Here is a 15,340-nt window from a genome sequence, read left to right as displayed (position 1 = left end):
TTACCTGCAAATCAATAAGTATCCATCATCAATTCTCAATTCCATAAAATCTATCAGCAATCAAAAGCAAATCAACTTGAAAAAGAAAAGCATCTCTTAAGCACATCAGAAACATATTCACATCGATCAGTGAATTAATTAGTGCACCATATCGAAAATCAAGAACCCATATTGAATGTGAAATTAGGACTCATATCAAAAATCAATGAAAGAACCATATCGGAAATGAAGGACTCATATAAAAATCATAAATCAAGACCCATATCAAAATCAAAGATCCAAATCAAAAATCAAACACCCATATCGAAAGCAACATCAAGATCCATATCGAAATCAAAATTAGGATCCATATTGAAATCAATACTCCAATCAAATCAATAAATCTATATTGAAAAGCAATTCATATCAATAGTAACAAGATACATATCAAACCCAAACTCATATCGTAATATAACAGCATATCAGAATAAGACATCATCACAAAAAAAGACTCATATTTGATCATGAAGCATATCAGAGCAATCAACGGACCCATATCAACATCTACGCAATCTATCTAATCTTTTTGACTCATGACGCATTCTTCATAATGCTTTTTTTCCCAACTTTGGACCCTACATGCTAAATTAGGACTGTGAAGCGCTAATTTGCCATCTATGCGCTACCATTTTCCATAAATGCGCTAAAACACATGCTCAACATGCTAAACCTATCCTACGTGCTAACTAGCATACCATTTGCGCTACCCTGTTTATCCAATGTGCTAGGTTATCCTGTGCGCTACCTAGCCTACCCATTACGTTTCTATGCAAATTCTATTCACTAAATCATCCTATGAGCTAACCTACCCCCTGACCGCGCTACAATGTGGCCCTAAGATGCTAAACCTCCTAGGGTTTTTCTATGCACTAAAACTCATATCGTATGCGCTAGACAACTTACGATACGCGCTAAACTGGCAAAATCTTACAGAAAATTTAAAAAATTGACAAAAATATATTAAATTAATCAAAAAAAGAATATGGATTTTGGCCACTTATTGATGCACCATAGGCGGCGAGGCTCTGGTGTCGCCTGACATGCTCAAATCAATGTGAGGAGTATGGAATCGACATTGTCGTCAGAACTCCAAATGTCACAATCACAAAGAGACAAGTGTGCAAATGATTTTTCAAAGTCACTTTTTACCTTTTAATAGGGTAAAATAAAAAAGGTTAATAAGTGGGGCATGTATTTTCATCACAGGTTTTCATTTTTTACCTTATCAACATCATTTTTTCAGGAGATGGATCAATAAATGTGCATTCAACATAGTCAATATTCTCATATTGCAATTATTTCAAAAATGCTCATCAACTTGACATTTTTTTGCTAAATCCTTGATTCATTGCCCGAGGGATAATCATCAATATCTTTCATCAAATCTACATCTGGGGCATCATATCGATCAAACTTCGGCAGCATATCTGGAAAAAAATTCTTTGAATCAACATGTGCACACACGTCACTTCAAAGAGGGGCAAAATGTAGAAGTATAAATCTGACCACTTTCCTAAATAAATATTTAATATTTATTTTAACCCCATTCCTCTTATTAATTAAATTATATTTAATTAATTTCTTCATTTTAATCTATTTGATTAAATGAATTACTCAATTCATTTAATTAAATTTACCTAAACCTTTTCTAAGCCTTTAATTAAATAAATCACTTTATTTAAGTAATTCCCCTTTCTCCCTTTTTAATTAAATTTATAATTAATTAAATTGATCCTTGCAAATAAATAAATCTAATTTATTTATTAAATCCCCCACTTGTATTTATGCAAGTTTCATGTATTTTTTTTTTGAAATAAAGTAATTTTAGTTTAATTAAAATCCTTTTCCCTCCACTTGCATTTTCCTACATCTCTCACTTTCCTCTTAAACCCCTTCTAGATTCTTCTAATCACTTCCAATTGAGCCTAATTCATCTCCTAATTATTGTCACATCTCAAAGCCTCCTAAGCCTTTGAAATGCATTAAAGGCTTTATGTCTTCAACAAGATAACCCTCAAAGTCTTCCTAACCATTAATGATTAACTCAACCTTTTTGCATGGTTAGAGACTTTCTCTCTAACTTAACCTTCATCTAATCCAAGGGTCTCATCAAGCATTCGTGGCTTTAACCTTGGTTATCCTATTAACCCTAGCGCAAGAGTTTACCCCTTGGGTAAAAGCTTTATCCATTGGATAACCCTAACCTAACCTTAACCCTTGCCTCCTAGGGTAACCTTCATGTCTTCTCAAACATTTAATTCTTCTTACATCTCCTCTCAAGCAACCCTTTGTTGACAATTTTCACCATTTCATTTGTGAGAATTGTAAACATGGATTGCTTAACTTTCAATCTTAGCCCTTGTTAAGATTACTCAATCTTAACCATCCATTTCCCTATTTTCTCTATAAATAGAGCTCTCATTCATCATTTTTAATAATCAACAATCTTTTATGCATCTAGATTATAGTCTAATTTACTAAACATTTTAGCCTCTCTTTGTTAAAATCGTCATAATAGCATTTAGAAGTATTTTAATATATCATTGAATATTCATGCTAGGATAGTATATCATTTCTAGGATAATTTGCTAATCTTTTATCCTATCATCATCATTATACTAGCTTAATTATCATATTTTCACTATCATACATCTTAGAATGCATTCATGCATATAAAGCAAACATCACTTGTTCTTGGAGTTGTCATTCCTAAGTCACTTTCTCAATCATCTGAGAGAAAAACATTGACTTGAGGGATCCTATGAGATAGATACCAATGAGACACCCCTTGGGAAGTTGAACTAATTAAATTAGTCCATATAATTGCAACAAGAATCTCATTGGTGTGTAGGTCTTTTAGATTCGAGTTGTTCATTTTCAGCACTACATTTTCCCGCATACAAATATTATCTTGACATCTTCAATATATGTATCATTATTATGTATGCTCATCACCATCACAAGCCATATGATCATCATGGAATGTCTGAATAAAGGAACTTAGAATCATATCTAATAGCATAGTATAGACACTAATCAAGTCAATGAATGATGGAAGAGATGAAATATGGTGGAGTGAAATCTTCATAGAGTAGACACTCACATCTATAGTATAAAATTATAGTTGTATATGAACAATAAATGTAGCATATGATATGAGAGATATGCCAAAATTTAAAATAAATTAATACAACTTAGTGAGGGAAAAATCTCTAATAAGTTCCATAATGATAGGATATTAAGGATAAATCACTATGCATTCCCTAGCCCTAGGGGAAATATATAAGCATATAAAAATATAAACCTAGACATATCTAGATATTAATGAAAAGTAGAATTATATTAGAATTGGAAATATTTATTAGAAATCTTAAAGGTAAGATAAGGTTGTGAGGATCAATTGAGTTCTCCAAATGTAAAGAACAATAAAATTTGCTTAAGTTTAATTTAGACAAATCCAAATAAGTGAATAGACATAAACATAGTTTACCCAAACTAATAAATGATGCTACTAGGAAAGGTTGATAATCTAATAATTAATCACTAGAAGTGAATATAAAATAAGTATACTTATCTCTAACAAATGAATACATAGATATATGTTAGGATCTGAAATAATAGATTTGACATTGATAGTTGCCTTGGAATAAAAAATACTTGTTGAAAATATGTAGTGACAAGTTTATGGATTTGGGTCAAATCCATGATTATGGATCTATATTGCACTTTGAAACTTGTAGTATATAATATGTAACCAGTTTTCTTCACTTTGCATCATGTGTCTTGTCTTTGTGTATGGTTAATATATATGAGTTGTCAATATTCATAAATACCTTACCTTGTGGGGATATTGTTATATCCCAGGGGGACATGTTCTCCTTGGTCAATATGTACAAATAATTGAAAAAACCAATCTCTAATCATACATATGGTCTTATGATGCTTGTGTAGAACAATAATAATTTTTGTATGTATATTAAAAAAGTGAGAATCCAAATAATATTCAAATAATGCTTTAGAGGTGGAGATGATTCAAATGAATACATTGGATTTCTCTAAATACAAGAACAAAGTAGTACATTGTTCAAATTTGTGTTTAATAGAAAAAAATATTCAAGTTGACATTAATTAAATTTGACTTTGGCTGGGACAAGTTTTTGATTTTGACAATGTTCCAATGAATACAAATTTGTCATAAAAAAAAAAAAAGTTAAATAACAATGAATAACTCTATAAAAATATATGTAAAGAATGAGATGATTTACAGAAAATTATAGATTTAAAAAATAAACAACAGAATTAAATGAGAAACGACGTGGACATACAAATTTCACGTTACAACTATTTGAATATTTTTATAGATTATTTCCCTGTGATATGCGGGCACAATAAATCGAACGCCGATATCCCTTACTCTATATCCTAGATAGAACCATATGCATGTTCCCCTGATTTTATCTATGCTACCACCTTTCACAAGCTTCTATTCAGTTGTAAGAATTAGTTTGGTTGGTTGCTATCATAGCAGTTCTTTATCTTTTATAGAACCATATATATATGTAAATATGTTCCGCTGATCATATCTGATGAACGTATCCTATTGAGTAGCTTTAGAGAAGAAAGTAAAGATGCAGATATTCGTGAAGACCCTGACAGGAAAAACAATCACCCTTGAGGTTGAGAGCAGTGATACCATCGACAATGTCAAGGCAAAAATTCAAGTAGGTGTTATTTTGCGTGCACATTTATCGAATTAGGTTTTCTCAATTTCCTATCTCTTATCGAAGATGGGTTTTTGATTATAGTAATGGATTTTGTATGTTGAGTGCTGTAATTGATTGTGATGTTCCAGGACAAGGAGGGTATCCCACCAGATCAGCAGCGGTTGATATTTGCTGGGAAACAGTTGGAAGATGGACGAACTCTTGCGGATTATAATATCCAGAAGGTTAATCAACGCTGCATCTGGTGTTGAGGTTAAGGGGAGGCCTTTCCATCAAGGTGAAAACTCTTACTGGAAAAGAGGTAGAGATCGATATAGAACCCACTGATACCATCGAGCGGATCAAAGAGCTTGTCGAGCAAAGGGAAGGAATACCACCCCTACAGCAAAAGTAAGTAGTTATTCACAAAGTTGTTTAGATTTTATTGTAACCCTAGTTTGTGGCTTGCTTTGATGTGTTGGGATAAAGATCTGTGGTATTCTTAGGGTTGTTTGAAACCTAATTGTTCCAATAATTTTTGTTGAACCATCCTTTTTCCAATATATTTTATTTTTTTCAACAAGAAAGATTCATAATTCCACAAATATAACGCTTATCCAACCTCAAAATCATAAAAGAGTTATCCATCCTGATAATTGTAGCTTTCTGTACTGAGAGAATGGAAAGAGGTAAGCCATATATATGCCTTTGTCAAGGTGTTGAAACAACAAAATACTTTTACTGATTTCCATGATTAATATTGTCCTGCAGGCTCATCTATGGGGGAAAACAACTGAACGATGAAAAAACAGTCAAAGATTATGGTTTAGAGGGAGGTTCTGTTCTCCATCTTGTGCTGGCATTGCGCGGCGGCTGTTAATACATTTGTTTAGAGCTAAGCAGCAGTGATAGTGGTCATTCTTCTGTATGCAGCTGTCATTCTTCTATATTCCTGTTACTTTTCGAAAGAGACCAAATATGAATAAAGGCATCTATGCCATTTTGCTCCATGATTTTTTCCTGTCAACAATCTTATATCTACAAATTTTCCTTCCCAATGTTTGATATCCATATCTGCTTGGCAATGAAGAAATTGATGAATATAAATACAAACATTCGTTTTGTTCTTTATGATGTTTTATTGAGATAGTACTGCATTATTGTAAATGGAGTTTTATTGTGATGTTTTATATGGTAAAATGAATATTTGCGTGAGTAAGCTGGCTGCTTATCATGCTGTTGGAGTCTGCACATATCACAAATGGCGTGGGATGTGACATTGAAGTAAAAATTTGTTGAGCAGAATTGTAGTTATGAACAATATACTGTAATATAGTAATGTTTCTGTGTCATATGCATACTTTTTAAAATAAATATGTCAATATTATTATATGGGTAGGGTAGTTTCTGTTGTAAATTTCGAATGGTTTCGATATTAGTTAGCAGGGTTAACAGAATACTGTAATTGTTGTTGATATACTGTTGAAAACGTTGTGTAGAGAGGCTTTAAAACTGATAATCAGAGACTGGAGTTGATTCTAGGATGCAGGGTAAGCAGAATACTGTAATTTTTTGTTGATATACTGATGAAAATAATTGTAGAGTGGGGTTCAAAGCTGAAAATCAGACTGTAATTGTATCGGTTTTTTCTATAATAATAGAATCTGAAATATTTACCGATAAAAAAAGCTCTATAGCCATCTTAATTTCACGTTGAATTGAAGTGTGGATCATTTAATCTCAAGCCCAAATGAATCCAGACCAAGTATGGTATACACTGAATGGAGATGCACTTAATCTAGTTGCACTACTGTTTTGGCATTAGTATTTATTGATGAAAGTCTTTTGGACAAAAACATTATTTTCTCTATTGTTAGTACATTTTTTTTTAATATAGAATGACTGCAATGCATTGCATAAAATGTGAAGAATCACGACACTTGAAAGTGTACTTATATCTCAATTGAGATATTTTAGTAGAGACAACAACTATGAACCACCATCAATGAGAAAATCCTCACATGAAGTGGAAGAGTAGGGCTCCTTTATAATAGTAGCAATAGGCACACACACCTCAATAGAGTTCTTAGAGAATTCACTGTTGCCAACACTGCCAACAACCACACCATAGTTCTAAGTTTTCTACAAACTAGGACCACTTCAGTACTTCAACTTGTAAGCTTTCATCACAATAAGACAATATTCCTTTGAAACCCTAGGAGCCTTACCAAGAGTATCAATCAGGGTCAAAGGGATAGTTACCCCTCTCGACATCATACAATTTTAGGCAGAGAAAAGTAGAAAAGTAGAAATCATCTCTTGAGGACTTGCCCAAGGTCACCCGATTGAGAATCAGATAAGTTTGTCAATGACATTCCTCTACACCTCCATCCACAACTCGAAGAGGAAAATTTCACTTTTCCACAACTCCAAGAGGAAAATTCCTCTTTTCAAAAACTAAATGCTTTCCTCTACCCCTCCAGCCATAGTTCCATGAAGGAATCATCGTCATCATCCACATACGGGCTACTTCATCGATCAATGGATTCTCCATTGTAATTTTTCCATATCCTTCATTCGTTGTATTCTCCCTCCCACTATATAGAAATTTCACAAACTTTTTATTGACTCTACACATGCTCTCTCTTGTGTTTGCCTCTCCATTATCCTCTGCTCACCGATTCAAATTTGGGGGTAATAAATTTCAAATTTTTACATCGTAGAGGGACCTCTTGAGGTTCTAACACACGTTGATAGCTCTTTGGCATAAAGCATCACTATCACACCATAGGGTCTCCTCTTTGTCTTTCTTCTTCTTTTGTTTCTGTATATTTTGTTTTTAGTATTAAATGAAAAGAATTTCTATTGATTTTTATAAAAAAGATTTGACTGGAGCTATGAACGACGTGATTTTCCTACTATTAAATTAGAGGGGTAGTTGGAGAGATTTGAATAGGTAGGGGTGAAGTTGACAGGCCTAGCATTGTCAAATGGAATGAATGGGAATTAGACAACATATTTAATGCAAAGCTTAACCATATATCTAAAACGTTCATATTTATCAATATGAAAATTAATGTCTTGTTCGTCATCTAGATGACTAGCCAATTTCTAGTGTATCTAGTAAATATAAAATATAAAATATAATATTACTACATTTACAATTATATACATCTTTTTAATATGAAGCTCTAGCATTTGAAGGATAGTTTATTTTCTTTTATACTTTTTTTTTATATTGCCAATCATTTAGAGACATTGACTTGGTAAATTGATAGAGTTTTTTTTTCTCATATTGATATAGGTGTCCATGGTTCTTAATCACCATTTTAAGAGTACTCTATTTGAAATTTTCCACAATTTTTGTGTATTGATTAAAAATTCATTACTTTTGAGTAATGGAATTTTTGAGAAGAAACTAAATCAAATTTAATATTTGTCATTTTTTGAGTTGAAATTGGAGAACCTATATTAGTTGATTTGATTTAGGAGTAACTCAAAAATCCATTAAACCATATGCTGAATGATTTGACATTTATCTAAGTTAAAAATGTTAACCAATTATCCATAATGCTTTTAAGTGAAGACATTGTAAGAAATTGTAATACATGTAAAAAAATTCTCCTATGGTAAGAAAATTTGTGAAGACATTTTAATACATGTAAAAAAATTGCTCCTATGGTAAGAAATTTTGTATTGAAATAAAGGCACATGATAATCTTTGTTGCATGCATATTCATCAAAAACTAAAATAAAGTGCACCCTCTTTATTGAAGAGGTTATATCAAAATAATTTTAGATAAAACTCTCTTTAATAGGGAATGTACACCTTTTCGGCTTTGACCCTTTACCAATAAAAAAAAAAAAAATTACAAATATGTTCCATACCTTACAATGCCATAAATATTTCATGCATAGTCTTGGCTTCAACTTTGTACCTTGTCCACTCATGACATGGTTATAAATCAAAATCCAACCATGAAAACTTTGATACCAACCCACAAGATATATCATAGAAAACCCCTCATTAGGGAAACACCTAGCCTCCAAAATCATCCATACTCCGTCTATTTTTCAATAAATAAACAATACATGTACTTACAGAGTTTCAATAGATAATTTTGAAACATCAAGAATTTCAATGCATTCTTCATGTGTCCAAGCATGAATCCACACATCCCATTCCATGCTTAATATATGCACCCCTCACAAAGACTCAATAATGATAGCATAAACACCCAACAATTCTAAACTACTAAACATATTTTTTCTTATATATACTCAAGATCACACAAATAAAACCACATGGTAAAGTAAAACCATGTGATTCAAAACTATGAGCTCACAAAATTATTGAACCCACATTTAATATTGGTTACTAAATTTTCACTTCATTGAAATTATTCAAATATTAAATGAAATGCATTTCCCCAATGTGAGAACCACATTAAATATATTTACCAATGTTATATACAACACATAAAGTAGTCCCAAAAATGTTAACTTCTAGTGATGCACATCCATATAGGTCCTCCTAGGTACACCACACACATTAATAAAATAAATATCATAAATACTATGCAAGGTTGTGATATAGAGAAATGAGGTTCACTAGTTTAAACATGCAAACTAGGAATCAAACCCAATTGCATCAATTACATTAGAGAACAACCAATAGGCCCAACTTCAAAACCTTGAGAGAGATGGACATGATTATTGATTGATTGTTCTCTTTTTTATTTTATTTTTCTTGGATAATGATTAAGATGGTAGAAAGAAAGAGCTAGGATAAATAGTGGAAAAGTGGCAATAATTAAAATAAATAGACATTTGCAAAACTGAAAGACAATTAAAATATACAAATTTTGAAAACAGACAGAAGAATTTATGTCTAGAATTTAATATCAAATTGACTGGACATTGTAGTTAGGTGCCCTAGTCCTAATAAAAAATTTCTATAGAACATGATTCAAATTGCTCTCAAAAATCTCCAAATTGGCTTTCAATCAATTTTAAGGTCAAAACCCTAGGACTGTGTTGGCATAAAACTAGGGAAATAGGGCACTAGGTATTGTAGACCTATAGGACTAGGGCACTATGCATCCTAGACCTAGATAAATAGGGTACTAGACACCATAGACCCTACCCTTTCTACTAAAATTTGTCTCATTGCCTCTGTTTTAGTCTAATATGTGTTCAGGACTACACCTTTAAATTGAACCTAGCTTTAACATTCACAAAAGAATAGGAAAATGGTTTTAGGATATATTGGGGCTTGCCCAAATCAAACCATGGGTTGGAATTAACTAGGCATATAAATAATGATGAAAAAGTGAGCTTACCATTGTAAGGTAGAGGTTAAATCTAGAATGAAAATTGAAATGCTAACTTGATATCATTATAGCTTTGATGATGCAATTCTCTTATGACAATTCCTTTAGGTTTTGATGCAATAACACCATAAATCATAAGAAAATCCATCATGAAGATATAATTTAAGATTGCTTGTGTATTATTGATTCTCCTTGTACTCAAATATGTTATTGAAGATGAATATTTTCTCTTGAATTGTAAAGATGAGATAATGAGATGAATTAAGAATTATGTCTTACATAGAGTTCTCAATCTATTTTACTTTTTTGGCTAACTTACAATGGTTGATGAATACTAAGAGGGGGGGGTGAATTAGTATACCCAAAAACCTTACCAAATAGTTAAGCAATTTTGTTGTAGACTGGTATAGCCCTTTAAACAAGAAATCTATTAATACACAAACAAGACAAATAGCAAATAAAGCATTCACCCACACTAACACAATCACCATAATGCAAGATATTTTGATGTGGAAACCCAAATGGGAAAATCCATGGTGAGTAAAACTCACAAGTCTACTATCTACAAAATAGCAACCAGATCAGTTAAGGCCTTACAATGTTCTTCACCAGAAAAGATCTTGTTAGGAATCCTGATCTCTATTAGGAGATAAGTCCTATTAAAGGCTACCCTATTAAAGGATATAGGCGATAAGTCCTGTTAAAGACTACCCTGTTAAAGTATTTCATATCCACAACTATGAACCATCTTGATAGAGGATTTAGAGCAGGCTTAACTAAGCCTACCTGGTTAAGGGTGTCTGACTTGTTGAAGAGATTAGTAATCAACAAGTAAGTGATCTAAAAAGGAGCACAAATTGCTTAGTTAGATCCTTGATTGCTCTCTGTTAATGCATTGTAGCATTACTTCAATATTTTGTCCTTTGCACGTTCAATCTCTATCGCAAGATACTTTTTGCAAAGACCTAATCTTACACAACAACTCACACTCAAAACCCTAGACATGATTCATCCTCATATAGGAATCTAATTTCATGTCGGTCGAATGAGATTAGATTACAATTTCCTAGGTACAATGCATCTAGACACAATTGTAACATGACACAAAATCACCGCATCAGTGTCGGTGGATGATAACTCATCACACTTTACAAGTTTGTTGTTTAACAAAACAAATTATACCGATTACCAGTTTACAAACAAAGACTGGTAAACTAGAACATAGTGTTCCAATCTTAAAAAGATTGGCTATTCCTTGGGGTCCTTGTACCACTTGAGGTCCTCGTACTGCTTAAGGTCCTCAGTCATGCTTTGACTGGTAAGCTCCTTCTGCAAACATCAATAGTCTTCTACAAACAAAGACTATGCATGCATTGACATATAATATTGGTTTGAACAATACATCACATACTACCAGTTGAGAATAACTCATATAGAAAATAAGTGTGTGTCCATCAATGACAATCACAACTAAGTACAAATATCATCAAAATGCCAACAATCTCTCCCTTTGGCATTGATGGCAACACTTAGATAAATTTTATATCTAAGTGCTTACAAAACAAAAAATGATGCTATAATCAAAATTACTCCCCCTAAGCATATACACTACTCCCTTCACCCTAAGCATATACACTACTCCCTTCACCAAAATTACAAGCATGTACTACTTCCATTTGCATAAAAATTTCATTCAATACCACTCCCCCTTTTCCAACAATGACAAAGTAATGCAAACTTATGACAAAGATTTACCAAAATCATATTGTATAACATGAAAACAGAGTATATGCTTATGACAGTAATGAGTAAAACTTATCAAAAATGGATTTAAAGTCTTTTAGAAAGTCCTTCATGTCTGTAGACCAAGTATCTAGGAGTGAGGCAACAATTTCACTTTGAGTGTTCATTCAGAATGCTATCTCCTCCATGGCATCCATAGTGCTCATTTCCTAAGGGACAAAAATAGCTTCCATGTTCAGAAAGCACTTCTGAAGAATCTGCAACTTAGGTAACCAAAGCAATTGAAGCTCCTACAGATCTTGAGTCTGCTTGCAGATCTCTAAATCAATCCTGGCAATCTGTTGACTGCGAGTTTGTAGAGTCTGTCCATACATTGTGAAGGAATCATATGGCACTTTGAAGGTCTCCATGTACTACTTTAATTTCAATTGGAGTTGACCTTTCCTCTTCATAGCATCATCAAAAAGTAGATCAGGCTGGCAGATTTTGCTCAACAGTATATGTCCTTCAGCCATTGCCAGACTAATATCATCTCTCTGATGGATCAACTTGGCTCTATCTTTGTCCATTTGCTTCACCAATGCAAATTTTAGTGCCTTTTCATACTTTTTCTCTGTAGTAGCCTAAGCAACATCTTCCAAAGATTGCACTTGATCACCCACTATTGTGCATAGAAGCTTCAACTGGGCCAGTGAGGAATCAGTACCGAGAAGATTAGTATCGAGGACTAAGTTTGAAAGAGTATCAGCAACAAATTGAAAAGCATCTTTTTCTTTCTTCTTTCTTAGTTCCTCCAATCTTTCTTTAGCAAGTTGAATACTTCTAAGTAGCTCATTTTCATCTTCAGATTTACCAAAATAGGTAAGAGTCAATTCATTGTGACTAGTGGGATCAACCTGTTTAGCTTGAACTTGATCTTTGGTTGCCTTGGGAATCTAGGAGGTCTGTCCTCCTTCCTTTGCTTTGATCTCCTCTTGTCTTTTCTTCTCCTTCTCGTCTTTCTCCTTGGCCTCATTGTCGACCTTCTCTTTCTCCTCTTTTTCCGCTTTCTCCTTCTCTACTTTCTCCTTCTCCGCTTTCTCCTTCACAGCTTTGTCCTTCTCTGCTTTCTCCTTCTCCACTTTCTCCTTCTTCGCTTTCTCTTTCTCTACTTTCTCACTAGGTGATTCTTGAATATCTAGTGCAGTATCCTTCGGGTTAGTGCCTTCAGCATCTAATGCATCTACATCAATAGGATCATTTTTCTTAGCTACACTTTCTCCTTGATCATTTAAGGCTTCATCTAGTTTTGATTTTGATAGGTCAATCTCTTTCTCAACCTGCAGATTTTCTTTGGATACCTTTTTCATCTTGACAACTTCTGGAGCCTGCAGATGAGTGTCCTTTTCTACTTCAGAAATTTTACCTCCAAGTAACTAAAGTCTTCTCTTTCTCATGAAAAAGATGCCTTTGTATCGATCAAGAATCTCAAATAATTCAGAATTGGAAGAATCTGAAAAATATTGAGCAAAAATTAGCTCCCTAATTGCTTTCTCCTTTTCAATGACAATTCGCCATTTATTGTCCAAATAATCATACAAAGAATTAGAAACTATAAGTTTAATATCGGTTGGAGACCGATCATTATCACATAAATACTTAATGAGTTCTTGCTCTACCTCCTACTTTTCAGTATCGTTAAGATCATCAAAATAATCTTTTAGATCATCAAAAAAATTTCTTCTAATATTCTTTATAGTCCTTTGACAATGTGTCATAGGCTTGTAAGAAGCAACGTGTATATTTACTAGTAAAGAGGTTATAGGTACATTACCGGTTAGCTTGGTCTTCATACCCGATTGCCTCATCTTCTTCATTTCATCTTCTGATTTAGTGTCTTTTGAATCCTGTGCTCTGTTCTTGGTTTTCCTTTTCCTCTGAAATACCTTTGGCAGAATAGCCTTCGGTTTCTTCTTGGATGGTAACCTCATGGTCACTTTTGGACTAGCAGCAGATGTAACTAGTGCTTATGTCAATAACACAACTTTCCTCTTCTTCTTCGTTGGTACTTTAGTAGGATTAACCCTCTCAAAGTAGGTACTGGTCCTTTTCTTCTTTGGATCAAATGGTGAAGCAAGTAGGATAGAGGCATACCCAATGAGTATATCATTCACCACTTCATACCCCATAGGCTCATCTTCCTCTTTTCTTGGCTCAATTACTTCCATTATGCAATGATCCACTTTGATTGTGAAACAAATATCTTCTTCATACTTCTTACACTTCATACCCCATAGGCTCATCTTCCTCTTTTCTTGGCTCAACCACTTCGATTATGCAATGATCCACTTTGATCGTGAAAAAAATATCTTCTTCATACTTCTTAACCAGGTCACCTGATACCCTTGTTCTCTAGTTCATCTTCAATTTGAACTCATCGAAATACCTGTTCAGAGTCCCTGGATAAGTAGATCCTACTACTTGCAAACTCTCATTGATTTGTCTTCTAACTGGTAGATCACTTGACCATTGAACATCACCAACTCCCAGTAAATACCCTTGAAAGTAGAAAAACAACCCGACAAGTAGTTGACCAAACTTGAACCTTAGTGCCTTGTCCTCTTTGATGGATTTCAAATTCTCCATGAGTTTTTTTTGCATGCAGGTACACAAGTCATACTCCGCATCTTCCTTGATCATTCGATAAGCGGCATGCACCGTAGCTGTAAGAACAAAATTCATCCTGTTGGCATAGAATACTCTATACCCGATCACCATGAACGTATACTTCACCAAGTCATCTCTTATGGTGTTGACAGTCATTGCCCACCTGTCGCTCACAGAACCAGTGAGCTCTTCCACTTTGGCTTTTGTGATCTTACGAAGAACAAGGACTTCTCCAATATTGCAGAAACTAGTCATGGCATGGATTGCCTCTGGTGTGATATCATGGGTTCACTCAAGATACATCTTGTCACCATGAACCATACTAAGAATAATTCTTATATGATCTTTTGTGAATTCCTCGAGAAAATATGCTACATTGTGGAAATTCTTCTTCTCAATCACGTTGTACTCCAGTTTAATCTTCTTATCTTCTCCACAGAACAAACTCAAGTGGGAGTGAATCATTAGAGACCCTAGATCTTGTAGTCTGCAATCAATGTAACCAGAAACATCCCCTTTGACAATGACTCCAGTGGGAATTTGAGATAGGGCATTGTAATTTAACTTCTTCCTAAGAGATTTGGATGACTCCTGAGGTGCGGAAGAACTAGAAGAGACTTTGGATGTAGAAGCCATGTCTAAATAATTCCGAATGATAAGAGTGATTCGATGAAAATAACCTTTTCACTTCGAACTAGGGTTCGTCGATGTCTTCTGATGGATTTTGTCTCAATCTGTATGATCTAGCAAGATGTCCCGGTTTGTGACAATGATAGCATACCATACCAAGTGCTCTCCATGGTTCGATGTTCACATTTTCATTCTTTCTCCTACATGTTGCAGTAGTGTGATTGCTACCACGATAGATCAAACAAT

General features: G+C 33.7%; 1 pseudogene; it reads left to right on the top strand.

Annotated features, from left to right (window-relative positions):
• LOC131855850 (uncharacterized) overlaps nucleotides 1-15,340 on the top strand; it is a 337,138-nt pseudogene that overhangs the window by 163,517 nt on the left and 158,281 nt on the right.

Source organism: Cryptomeria japonica, chromosome 10 (genome assembly GCF_030272615.1).
Source record: "Cryptomeria japonica chromosome 10, Sugi_1.0, whole genome shotgun sequence".
Taxonomy (NCBI): Eukaryota; Viridiplantae; Streptophyta; class Pinopsida; order Cupressales; family Cupressaceae; genus Cryptomeria; species Cryptomeria japonica.
The sequence above is the reverse complement of the archived record's forward strand: the minus strand, read 5'-3'. Positions and strand labels throughout refer to the sequence as shown.